General features: G+C 40.5%; 1 protein-coding gene across 3 annotated transcripts in view; it reads right to left on the bottom strand.

Moving 5' to 3' along the window:
* enox1 (ecto-NOX disulfide-thiol exchanger 1) overlaps positions 1 to 12,653 on the bottom strand; it is a 79,197-nt gene that overhangs the window by 30,738 nt on the left and 35,806 nt on the right. The window contains exon 1 of one of the 3 annotated variants that reach the window (XM_074694609.1): positions 3,803 to 4,003. The exons of the other annotated variants lie outside the window; for them this stretch is intronic. The gene's annotated coding sequence lies outside the window, so the exon portion shown is untranslated. Of the gene's footprint in view, positions 1 to 3,802; positions 4,004 to 12,653 lie in introns of those variants that run through there. 3 annotated transcript variants of the gene reach the window in all.

Genomic DNA, 12,653 nt, shown 5'->3' on the forward strand with positions numbered 1-12,653 from the left:
TAAAAAATAAGAAATAAAAATCAGCAGGTCAGGCTTTTTGAAGATCGGTGATCGCACCCTTAGTGCATACCCTCCTTATTCTTTGTTACAGTAATTGTTAAGTATAAGTTATTTATGTTCTTAACCAATTTTAATTATCAGTGAGAAAGTTGGTGGCACACAACAGATTGTGCGATAAATTTGCAAAACAAACAGTATGTAACATAAGCCGCGTTTCCACCAAGCAGTCCGGTTCGGTTACACTACGGTATGACACGGTTTGGTACAGTTAAGCCTGATCCCGTTTGCGTTTCCACAGCAAAACTGTGCCCTCTCGTGGTAGACGGCGTGTAAGCTGGATGCCAAAAGCCGCAGCTGTTAAACAAAAGCGTGACGTCGTAGCAGCGCAACACAATTTATCCCGCTAATAAATCCAACGAAAAAGAAAAACGCAGCATTTCGTTCTCTGTGATTGACATGTAGCTCTTTGATACAAAGTGCAATCAAGCTTTGTTTCAGTGCAGACTGTGTGCTGCCAGGAGAAATACAGCCACTGTCGGGGTAAGTGATGATTCTTTTGACCAATCAACGGTCTGCAGTGTTGCAGTTTCACCTTTCAAGAGCGGATCGGTTCAGTCTGGCACCCATATGAAAGGGTCCCGAAAAGTGGGACAGCTCGTCTTGGTTTTTGGGGATCTGTCCCGGGATAAGTTGGTGGAAACGCTACAAAATGCGCACTGTACCGAGACTAATTGAACTGGTCTGCTTGGTGGAAAGGTGGCTATAAAACAATGTTTTAGATTATTTTAGATAGTTTAATCGTTTAATCTTAAGATTAAAGCAGTAAGTAGTATTTTAGACGCGGTCTTTGATTGGTTCCTTTGAAATAATCCCTGAACGATCTTGGTATGAACCGTGATGGAGAGGAGAACAGACAACAAGATTATCTAGATTAATAAGACAAAACAAGTATTTGATATGATTGTTATTAGATATGTCAAAGCACTGGTTTGACCCATTCTTAAAAAAATAAACAAATAAAAATAACTGGGATATACCGTGATACCGCCACAATCTTAAAAAGCCATACAGCTCTATAGCATCTTAATTTTATTCTTACTGACGCTAAGTTTGGAGCACATACATTTTCAGTACAACAAATAAAAAACAGACTTTGAATCTTGACTGATTTGAATAAATTTCTCCACCTTCTCTGTGAGCTGGAGTCCACACGTTGAATATGAAAATGAGGTAGATTCAGAGCTTATGTAAAGAAATGCTGCCATTAAGCTCACGTCTTCCACACACTGACACGCACACACACACACACACACACAGTGAGGAGTCTTTATCCAGGAAGTGGCGATGTGTTTAATGGACCTGAGCAGGCAGCTCCCTGAAATGTAAACAGACACAAACACCTGCAGCTGTGTACAGACTGTCTCTGCGTTCAGCTGCTTACCTGCTCACGCCTCCTTATCCTGTCACTTACATGCTCAACTTTCAGTGTGTGTGCGTCTGTATGTGTGTGTTTTCATGTATTCGTGTTTGAGGGTTTAATGTACCATCACACTCTCTGTGATCTGTCTTTTCTCTCTGCAGCAGCTCGCTGATGACACAATCACTCCACCTTCTTCTTCTTCTTTTTTTTGTTTTTGTTATTATTATTATTATTATTATTCTACGAGGCAGTACTGAAGATGCCACCGAGGTCAAGAGTTCACAACAACAGAGTTCAGAATCAGACAGATTTTTTTTTTTACATCCTCTCATCCCTCTGAGTCAGAATTTGGTGGAAATATATTTTTATGAAATGTAAACAAGATCATCTTACCAGAGACTGATTTTTATTGATAAAGCTTAAACTTTAATCATCCTTGTCTGTTTCTCGTAATTTTTCGTCTCTTTTTCGTAATCTTTGTATTGAGAGTGGATCATTACTTTGTATGGCTCATTTGTTGGACACCAAACTTTTTGTGTCTTCAGTGATTTTTTTACTACTTTTGCTCCTGTGTTTGTCTAGAGATCCTACATGTAACCATGGCTGTATTGTTTACATGTGAACTCAGCTGTTAGCAGCCTATAGCATGTCAATGCTAACTGGTGCAAGGCCGGATGTTTCCCACAAGGTGAGGAGAAGGAGGTGAGGACGACGTGCTGGTTCTCAGGTGTGAGCTAAGGAGTGACGACATGGACCTGTCCTTCCTTCCATCGTTATTGGGAACATAAGATCTATCTCCAATAAGATGGACAAGCTAGCTGTGCTAACCCAGCAACAGAGGGAATACCAGAAGGCAGAGTAGCATCATGCTATTCACAGACATGGCTAACAGAGCTAACACCAGACACCAAAGCCACATTGGAAGAGCTTCACCTGCTGTGAGCAGACAGGATCCAGGAGACAGAGACTGAACAGACTGCTGAAGAAGCTCAGTCCTGGACCCTGTGGAGGTGGAGGCTGGCTGACTGGACAATAATGGACAAGCTGTCAGCATCTATTTTCTTATGGAGCTTTTTGCACTTTCTATACACTTTCTTACTTTTGTTTTCTTGATTGCAGTCAGCCTCAGTTGAACTCAAACTAAATAAATTATCAGCACGCTTCATGCTAAGCTAATCTAGTGAGCACTCTGTATTTTGCATTAGCAGCTATAAAGCTAGCATCTTTTTCTCTCCTCCTTCCTTCCTTCCTTCCTTCCTGCTGAAGGCTGACTGGACGATGCCGCTGATTCCTCTGCTCACTTTCACGCATCATGAAATATTCAGAGCTGAATGCATGTCCTGTTTATTATTCATGAGCTCACTTGACATCTCTGAATCATTCACACACACACACGCACACATGCACTCACACACTCTCACCTACTTATAATTTCATACTCTTGAGAGTCTCAGCTGGACACAGACTTGGTGACAGATGTGCAGCATCTTTTACTGAAACTGGCTGTGAGAGCTGGAAGTGTTAGAAGAGGAGCCGTGAAACACATGAGCCATGTTTATTTTATATTTCCAATATTAAAATTGTTGTTGAATATCTGGGATTTTATTTTGAAAGTCTGATCTGATGCTGCACTTTAAACACGACTAACTCAGCTGATTAATTCTGAATCTATAACCTAATCTAATTCTGCAAATTAGACGTAAAGAGTTGTTTTTTTGTCGGTCAATAGCAATTTTTGTGTCTTGTTTATCCATCAGCGACTCTTCTGCCCCCTAGTGGTCAAACAGAGTGCTCAAAGACACAGTGATAGCCGTCAATAGCAGCAACAGATTCAGTTTAATCTCTTTGTATTTGACACACGTGTTCCTGATCAGTCCCAAATGCTGCTCAGGATGTCAGTCTTTAAAAAGTGAACCATAAATCAGATTCAAACCTCTTCGGGTTTTTTTTTAAAGATGTTTTGAAGAATTCCTGGAATTTCATCTACATTAAATATGCAGATGAAGTCTGACAGCTCTGAAAACATCCATCCGGCTTCCTGAAGCGTCCCTGTCTCAGATGATCTGTAACGAACGATCGCTGAGGACACATTCCTGCTCGTCTTCGTCGCAGAGCAGATGTTTTTGAAATAGTTTAAAGGGTTTTATTTCACGTCACATGACCGCAGCAGGGAAGAGATGAAGGTGTCATGTGTGCAGAGTTTTCCTGCTTCATTTCACCCGAGCAGCACGTCACACACATGCAGCATGCATAGACTAAAAATACAGGTCATGAGAGACACTTGAGAGTTTTAAGGTTATTTTTAGATGCCTCATGAAGCTTTGCTGCTCTAATTTAACAAAATATGAAAAGAAAATACAAGATTCTAGTTCATATTACTACCTGCTTGTGATGCCATCTCACAGAAGGATCCAACATGTTGATCCTCCTCCAAACAGAAGCTGACTGTGGTGTCATTTTCCTCTCAGTGCTCCAGAATTAAACCAAGCATCAGTCCCTCCTGCATGGATATATGAGGTCGATCTATTTACAGAGCTCATCTGTGAACATATGAATACTGAATCATCCTCCGTGTGAAGCTGTGAGGCTGCTCCATACGCTCTGTGTGCAGACCTTTTTATAATTCAGTATGAATATGCATCACACTCTGTATATAGCAGCAGCCTCCTGAGGAACGCTCTGTCTCTATGGAAACACTCAGAGAACAGCTGATCTCAACTCTATGCCATCTTCATCATCAGGATGATAGAGTGTTATTTTTGTTTTTCATTAAAAACGCTTGTTATGTGACGACCCTGCTGACCCAGGAGCCTGAGTTTGGATCCCCGGTTCGTCACGCCCCTCTCTGTGATGGTGCGTCAATACAGTGGGGGAAATAAGTATTGAACGTGTCAACTTTTTTCTCATCACATTTATTTCCAAAGCTGCAATTCAAACAAAATTTCTACCAGACATTGGTATTAACTCAAATAATCCACACATGAAAAGAAATCACAACGTTCAGGTCCATAAATAATGATTATGGTGAATTAAGTACGATAACACAGGAAAAAAGTATTGAACACACCATGGAAAGGCTGTATACTTTGGCAAGGAAATGCACCATACCACCTGAAATCTGTCAGTAATAATTACCCAAACTTCCAATTAGTGCAAACCAACATCAGCTGGGCTAGAGCAGATTGATGGTCCTATAAAAAAGGTCGTTTTTTCACCAAGCAGTTAAATGCGACACACCTCATGATGGGTAAAGGCAAAGAGCTCTCTGAAGACATTCACAACCTGATTGTTGCTCAGCATCAGAATGGAACTGGTTACAGACTTATATCAAAGCACCTGAATATTCCAGTCAGCACCGTTGGGGCCATTATTCGCAAGTGGAAGAAGCACCACCTTACCATCAACAGGCCACGCACAGGAGCTCCTTGAAGATTTCTGACCAGGGAGTCAGAAAGATAGTCAGAAGAGTACTCAACGAGCCAAGGACCACCCTAAAAGTGCTCCAGAAAGACTTGGAGGCAGCAGGTACAATTGTTACAGAGAAAACAATAGTCAATGCACTCCACCCCCATGGCCTCTTTGGACGCTCAGCCCGCAAGACTCCATTCCTCAAGAAAAGGCATGTTGAAGCTTGTTTAAAGTTTGCTAAACAGCATCTTGACAAGCCTGTAGAATACTAAGTGTTAGATGAGTCTCAGTTAGCATGTTTAATACTTTTTCCCTGTGTTATGGTACTTAATTCCACATAATCATTATTCATGGACCTGAATGTCATGATTTTTTTTCATGTGTGGATTATTTGAGTTAATACCAATGTCTGGTAGAAATTTTGTTTGAATTGCATCTTTAGAAATAAATGTGATGAGAAAAAAAGTTGACACGTTCAAGACTTATTTTCCCCACTGTATAAGGACTACAGAGTAAGGACTGATACGTGCACAGAGAGCAGTTTGTGACTTTGACGCTCTACCCTTCAGCTCACAGAGACAGGGTCACAGCCCACAGAGACAGGGTCACAGCCCACACATCAGTCAGCTCACTGCAGCAAATTACTCCTAATGAAGCCCTTACAAAGGCACCATTAACCACACAGAGAGAATGAGAGGGAAAGTCTGCAGCGCTGCAGTAAAGCCAATCATCTGCAATCAGATCTTCATCCACAGAAACAGCCAGCTTTAAACCTCAGACATGTCGCTGAGAGAGGGCGACGTTATGCACTTAACTCTCAGACAGAGATGAGGATGGAAAGTGCTGGAACAGGAAACGTGCAGGCAGGTTTTCACTGGACTGTAGAAAACCGTGGCTGGGGTATCTGATGGATCTGATACACAAGTGAAAGAAGAGTTTCCCATGCTGCACTGTGTTTCGTATGACAGAGTAGATTATAGTAGTTGGTGGGTCCATGGGAAGTTTGACGGGTCATCAGTAAGAATGATTTAATTATATCAAAGAGTATGTTTTAATATTCTTATAAAATAATAGCAACAAATTTAATCTTTGTCTTCATTGGTATTTTTTGTGCTGCAAGGCGATTAAAAAAATAATCTAATTAATCACAGGATTTGTAATTAATTAATCTAATTAATCATATTTTAATCTCTTATCTGCTTAAGGTCCTAAAATAAAGAAATTTAATTCTAGGACATTACAAAATTGTAGTGCATGACTAATCAAATGATCTTTTTTTTTTGTAAATAAACTTGCCGTTCAAAGGCCCTTACAAAAATTGGTAACACTTTACTTCAGAGGTCCACAAATTTAATCGCACTTAGGTAATGACAAGACAAAGTTTTTTCTTATTTCTTTGAAATTACCCCTGAAATTTCAAGAGAATTTGGTAAAAATGAGCTCATAACTTCTGGACAGGTTCTGTTTTGCGCCTGTACTCACAGTGTCTATCACAATCAGGTAAGGCTAATTTACAACCCCACTCTTAGTGAATATCACATCTGAAGCCTTCAGTTGTATCATGTCAAACATTATAGGCCTAATCATAAAAGTTTATCATTTTGCATGTGATCTCAACAAACTTGGTACTAAAGAACTTGGTGAAATTAAATAACAAATAGCAAACTGTCATATTCTGAATTATTCACTGAACATTTCAAAGGTAACTATCAGAGGAAACAATGAACCTAACTTCTGTTTTCAAGAACTAAGCAGCTGTTTATCACCTGCTTCTCTGGAAACAGCAGAAACATTGGGATACTTCTAAAAACATTTTGTGGTGGGTTGTGATTTAATTTCAAATAAATTATTTGCTAATCATCACCTTCTTACCTTGTAATTTGGAGTAAAACTGGGAAAAAAAACAGTAACCTACCAACTGTGACTTGCAACAACACATTTAGACATTATTTTAAAGAAGTTATGAGTTAATTTCAAAGAAATGAGAAAAAACTTTGCCTAATTATCACCTAAGTGTGATGAAATTTGTGGACCTCTAAAGTAAAATGTCACCCAAAAATTTGCTAGCCTCATTCATGTCCAGAGCTTGTCAATCAAAATCCTGCTCGTAAGCTACTGTGGGTGAGAGCAGGGTACTCTTTGGATGAGAGCTCAGCATGGATATGTGGAGAAGATGTGAGATGACTGAGACATAGCGAGACGCTGCAAGTCAGAAAAGTTCAGGCAGCTCACGCTCCAACTGAGGATGTGTCGCGGTAGCTCAGAGAGAAAGAGCGGCGTGATCGTGAGAAAGGACGACGGAGATCGTGGAGAGGAACAAAGGATGGAGCGCCCGAGATGAACGTGATCAAAAAAAATTCGTTTTGTCTGTTTTTTGGATCAAAAACAGGAAGAGACTGGTTTGTGCACAGGAAAAATATGATGCACAGGTGTGTGAATTATTTCTGAAACATTTTAGACATGAATATACAAAGTGTGCGCATTAATATTAGAAAGAAAAAATGAAAGTTTCTGCGTGAGCTTATACTGATTATGATTATTTTCTCACATTTTCTCTGCTACATGAATGCTTGCTAACCAACCCACTTGAAGCAACATCACAGCATGATTACAACAATCAGCCTGCGTCTAAAATTAGCCGTGAGAGGCTGCATCAAGAAGCCACCAGCTCCTGATTTAGAGGACGAGGTCAGTCCATCAAATCACTCTTTGTGTGATTCATGTCTGTCGACTGGCTGCTGATTTTTTGTTTCTGCCTCCAGCGGTGTTCAGTTTACACGCTGCCTGTCAAAAAAAGAAATCATTTATAACTCTGCTTCAGTCCTGTCAGCTTTTAATTTCCTCTGCTCTCTGAGGAGCTGAGTGGGTCTGCTGAGTCTGAACCATAGAGGCAGGAGTGTAAAACACATATATGTAGAGACATTCAGATGGCTTCTGTGAATAAAAAACTAAAGGTATCTATGTGGAGTCATCAGTTATTTTCCAGGGAAGCATTAACAACATGTTTTGCATCATAAAATACATTTTAAAATAGAAGGAGAGCTTCAGATTTGTCTTAATTGATACCAAAAGGCGGCTGATACAAATCAGTGGGAGTTTAAAGCTTGAATCAACAAGAAACTGAAAATAATCGATAAGAAGAGGTAAAAATATGACTAAATATGTGGTGTTCTACAGCAAACTTCTGTGTGTGTGTGTGTGTGTGAGTGAGCATGTGTGTGTGTGTGTGTGTGTGAGTGAGCATGTGTGTGTGTGTGAGTGAGCTCACTGCTGCTCTTCAGTCTGTGAATCAATCCAGCGAGGATTGCTTAAAATTCAAGCGGTGCTATTAGTGCGTCTGTGGCTCCTGTTTCAAATCCATTTAATCCACTTAGGGCCTGAGTGTGTGTGTGTGTGTGTGCGTCTGTGTGAGGGTGGGGGGGTCAATACAGCCGGCAGTTTGCATTAAAGAGCAAAGAGCTGGATCAGAAGCTGGAGCAGCCTAATGTACATCTGACTGATGAGGACATGGAGACGATGGACGCGCTGCAAATCATCGCTGAATGTCTGAAAGCTGTCGACTGTTTTGGCTCGAAAATGCTCATCCCTTCCACCCAAAACCAGACTGAAAATGGGGAATGCTCCTTGTTAATTTCTGTTGGGACAACCTGCAACGTAAAAACTACAATATGATGTGTGTGTCATGTACCATAAACACGTAGAGATGAGGAGGAGTGTGTGAGCAGAGAGAGGAGACGTGATTTCAAACAGGATTATAATGAAATGTGTTCAGTGCTTAATATTTCACAGCACAAAGAGGCTGCATCACACACTTCACAGGTGTGTGTGTGTGTATTTGTTAGTGTGTGTGAGTATGTGTGGGTGGCAAAGCCTCCAGCAGGCGACAGCGCTGAGTCACAGAGAATGACCAGATGGTGTCAGAAGAAGAGACGGAGCAGAAACAGGAAACGAGGATGAGGAAAAGAGAGAAGGAAGGGGGGAGAGAGGAGGTGGGGGAGGAGGAGGAGGAAAAAAAGAGCAGCAGCAGAGAGGAGGGAGGGGGTAAAAGAGGGTCGCGTGTGTGTGTGAGGGGTGTGTGTTCTGTAGCTAGCATTCCTCCAGCCGTGACCGCTCTCTGCATTTTAAACACCTTCTGTCGCTCACAGCCGACTCTGCAGGACCCACCAATTAGCATCGCTAACACACACACCAAAAATATATCCTACCTATGAATATTAACTCGTGCCTGGCAGGCAGGAATGAGGCCACACTCACTTTTTAATACAATGAAAACAAAGATTTAAAAATGAACCAGAAATGATCCCTGTCTACAGAAAAGAGACACAGATTCAGTAGATACAATAAAAACAGGTGAAACAAAGATTTATCAACAGTCTAACGTTGACCCAGCTGAGGCTTTACTCCAATAATGTGCAGATATTCTTATACCCGATCCCAACAAGCGGTTACAGGGTCAAACGCAGCTTTTTGACTCCTGAACCAAACTTGCATCAGTCTCTGAACTCTGTTTAAAAAATGTCTTAATTGGCTCAACAATATTAGAAAAAAAAATGGAAATTGAATTTTATATTCGCAATCTTACTATCTTAATAGCAAAGTTTTATATCCATAAGTGCAAAGTTACAAAAAACAGACCCTTTTCTGTGACTTTAAAAAGGAGTCAGAACCATAGACTGTACAAAACATGGACGTAGTCTCCTCGATGTCACCCGTCTGTTTCTGAAATGGAAAATGAAGCAGATCGGCTATTGTGGCCATATTGGTAGTGGCAAGGGCTTTGCGTACAGCCATAGGGTGCCTGTCGGTCACGTGACCCTGAGCTGGGCCCCTGATTGGGCGAGCTGGCAATCTCAATATCCTCTGATCGGCCGAGTTAGATAAAAATTCACCCCCCCTACAGTGGGCGCTGATCGTAAAATTAGCGATTCAGACGGGAGACATTTTTTGAACCAGGCTGTAAATAGGTTAATTTCTGCTTTGTAAACAGCTTTTTTTGGCTTGGTGTGTATGTGACATCCAATACTGCTGGACACTCGAGAAACAGCAGATTTTAGCATTTCCACATTGTCTCAGATTCTTAGACCGGAGGTTGCCGCTTGGTCAGAACTCTATATTTGGACTTTATAAAACTCCTGTAACAAAAAAAGCTGCTAAAACTCTATCCTTATGTTAAAAATCTAAAATCTTTTTGTGAATTTTTATTCGTTTTTTTCTTGTCTCCCTGTCAATGAAGTATTACTTTATGTATTGTTAATGTTTTATGTACAAATTTAATTATCTCTTTACACTGTTAAATTTTTTGTTTCCAAACTCCTGGCCTCTTTCTGTCTGTTCTATAATTGTTTGCTGTTTTTTGTTATGCTAATTTGCTAATAAAGCAATGTTTAAATAATATATATGTGTGTAAATGAAATGCAGTTCTGTAATAATTTAAAACACTTTTCACTAGGGCTGGGACGATATGCTATTTTCGAGATTCAATTCTCTTACACTTTTTGGGGTGCTGATACAATTTAGATTGCGGTTCTTCAATATTTACAATTTTTGAGATTTTTAGTTTGCTTTTTTAACAGCAGACCATGTGAAAACATTAAATGATGATGATGATAATGTCTACAGGCTAAAGCAGGAGCCATATTTTCTCATAAAATGCACATCACGTGAGTCAGAGAGAAACATTTCACCCCCTGCTGGAGAAAAGTGGTAACTTTTTTCCAATCCAGTTTATAAACAAAGTCTGAAATGTAGAATTTGAATTAAAAAAAAAAGATTTTTTGACAAACACTTCCAACTTTTCACGTAAAGACACAGATGAGAAAATTTCTGTGTGTTTTCCAATCACTCAGTGTGTGTTTGTGTGTGTTTGATCTCAGCAAGGACACCTGCAGCAGCAGCAGGTGAATTAATGATCTGGCAGAAACATGGAGGATTACTCTGAGATGAGCTCACCTGAGTAATTTTTTCTGCATTTTAATGAAGATCACGTGACTCTACGCAGATGTCATACATGTATTTTCTTCATGTAAACTATGACATCTTTTAGGAGAGACATCCTTCATCGTGATAAACGTCGTCATTGTTTTGGTCAGTGCCTGCAGAGATTTTTCTGCAGAAGCGCGGATGCTAATGACTGCTGAATATCTGTGATTAAGAAAGATTAAAACAGAGGAATTAATTAATAAGGAAGTGCTGAGGAAGTCACAACTACTGAATCAGAAAATAAATGAACAATGTGTGTGTGTTGGTGTGTGTGTGTGTTCTCAGTCTTGTATAATCCTCATGCTAAACGGGCTGATTGACAGAAGCAGCGGGCCGAGGCGGCGCCGTCTGTTCGCGTCTCCTCTAATTACAATCAGAGAAAACTAAAAGTGACAGAACTCATCAGCTGCCTCCTCGGAGCTCTCAGAGAGCTGATCCTGAGGACTCTGCTCCGGGAAGACGAGGACTCTGATATCTGAGGATTGGACCTTAAACTGCAACATAAATCATGCATAAATCATTCTGCAGCTCGTTTTATTTCTTTTATTTTAGGCTAAAATAACCGAAACACATCTGCAGAAAAACCCTGGAAGGCATCGTGAGATCTGTTCTTACTGAGACATCAGTCTTTTTACTTAAATGTGGGTATTTTTCTGTGTGTTTGTACTTGATTTAAAGATGTGAGTACCGCCTGCTCCCTGACTTTGTAAACAGCTGTTTTAAAGCGTCTGATTGGCTCAGTAAACAGTATCAGTGTAACCACGCTGAGGACAGCTGCCACATTAGATGCTGTGAATTAAAGCCTGTTTTAACATGATGTTTCCAATCACAGAGACAAATAACATCCAGACTCTGATGCTTCCAGACAATAGGATGCAGACGCACAGAGGGACAAAGAGCAGCAGCAGCAGCATCACTCGCTGAGGGAGTTTCAGGGACCTCTGAGCTGCACGCGTTTACGTATCAGTTAATAGGTTGTTTCAGCCTCTCAATAAAACCACTTTATTCACTCTTTCACACATACTGACTCTTAATGTTGAATTTTAAAAAAGGTTTCTACAGTTATAATATTTCATTTTTTGTATTTGTCTGTATGACTTCACATTTCATTCTCCTGACGGACACGAGACTAAACAGCATGTCAGATTTTCCACCTTAAACCACCTAAAAAATGACTCCACACTCTGCGACATTCACATTACTGCAGGGAAACCACAAGAGGCATCCAGAAACACACACACACACACACACACACAAACACACACACACACACACACACACACACACACACACACACACACACACACACAGAAAGCAGTGGTTTGGATCGAGTAGCTTCCAGAAATCTGATGAGAGATCCAGATGCTTTGGCTTTCAGCTCCACATCCCCATTTATGAGTTTATGAGTGTGTGCGTATATGTGTGTGCGTATATGTGTGTGTGTCTGTGTGTGTGTGTGTATTCTGAAGGTTAAATTAAATATGCATTAACCTCAATTTACAGCTCAACCTGAGGTCAGTTAAACTTCAGAGAAGCAGTCTGACTTATAGGAGCAGAGAGCTCTGTTATCTTAAGGTAGCTCAGTCTGAGAAAAGGTCAACGACCTTTACTGAGGTTTTGTGTGTTTCTGTGTGTGTGTTTCTGTGTGTGTCCTTTAGTGTTCGTGTCAGCTCAGTTTGACTCTGGGACTGGGTGGAGTCCTCTTTCAGAGAACAATTCAGACTCTACAGACTCAAGAGAAGATTTTGTTCAAACTCTAAAACTCAAAACAGACGAGTTGATAATCCATCACTCTTATTAAACTCTGCGGTTGATGAACATTTAACAAAACAACACAAGATGAAGT

This window comes from Halichoeres trimaculatus, unplaced genomic scaffold (assembly GCF_033239565.1).
Source record: "Halichoeres trimaculatus isolate MK-OKI-2021-1 unplaced genomic scaffold, fHalTri1.1 fHalTri1_scaffold_19, whole genome shotgun sequence".
NCBI classification, from domain to species: domain Eukaryota; kingdom Metazoa; phylum Chordata; class Actinopteri; order Labriformes; family Labridae; genus Halichoeres; species Halichoeres trimaculatus.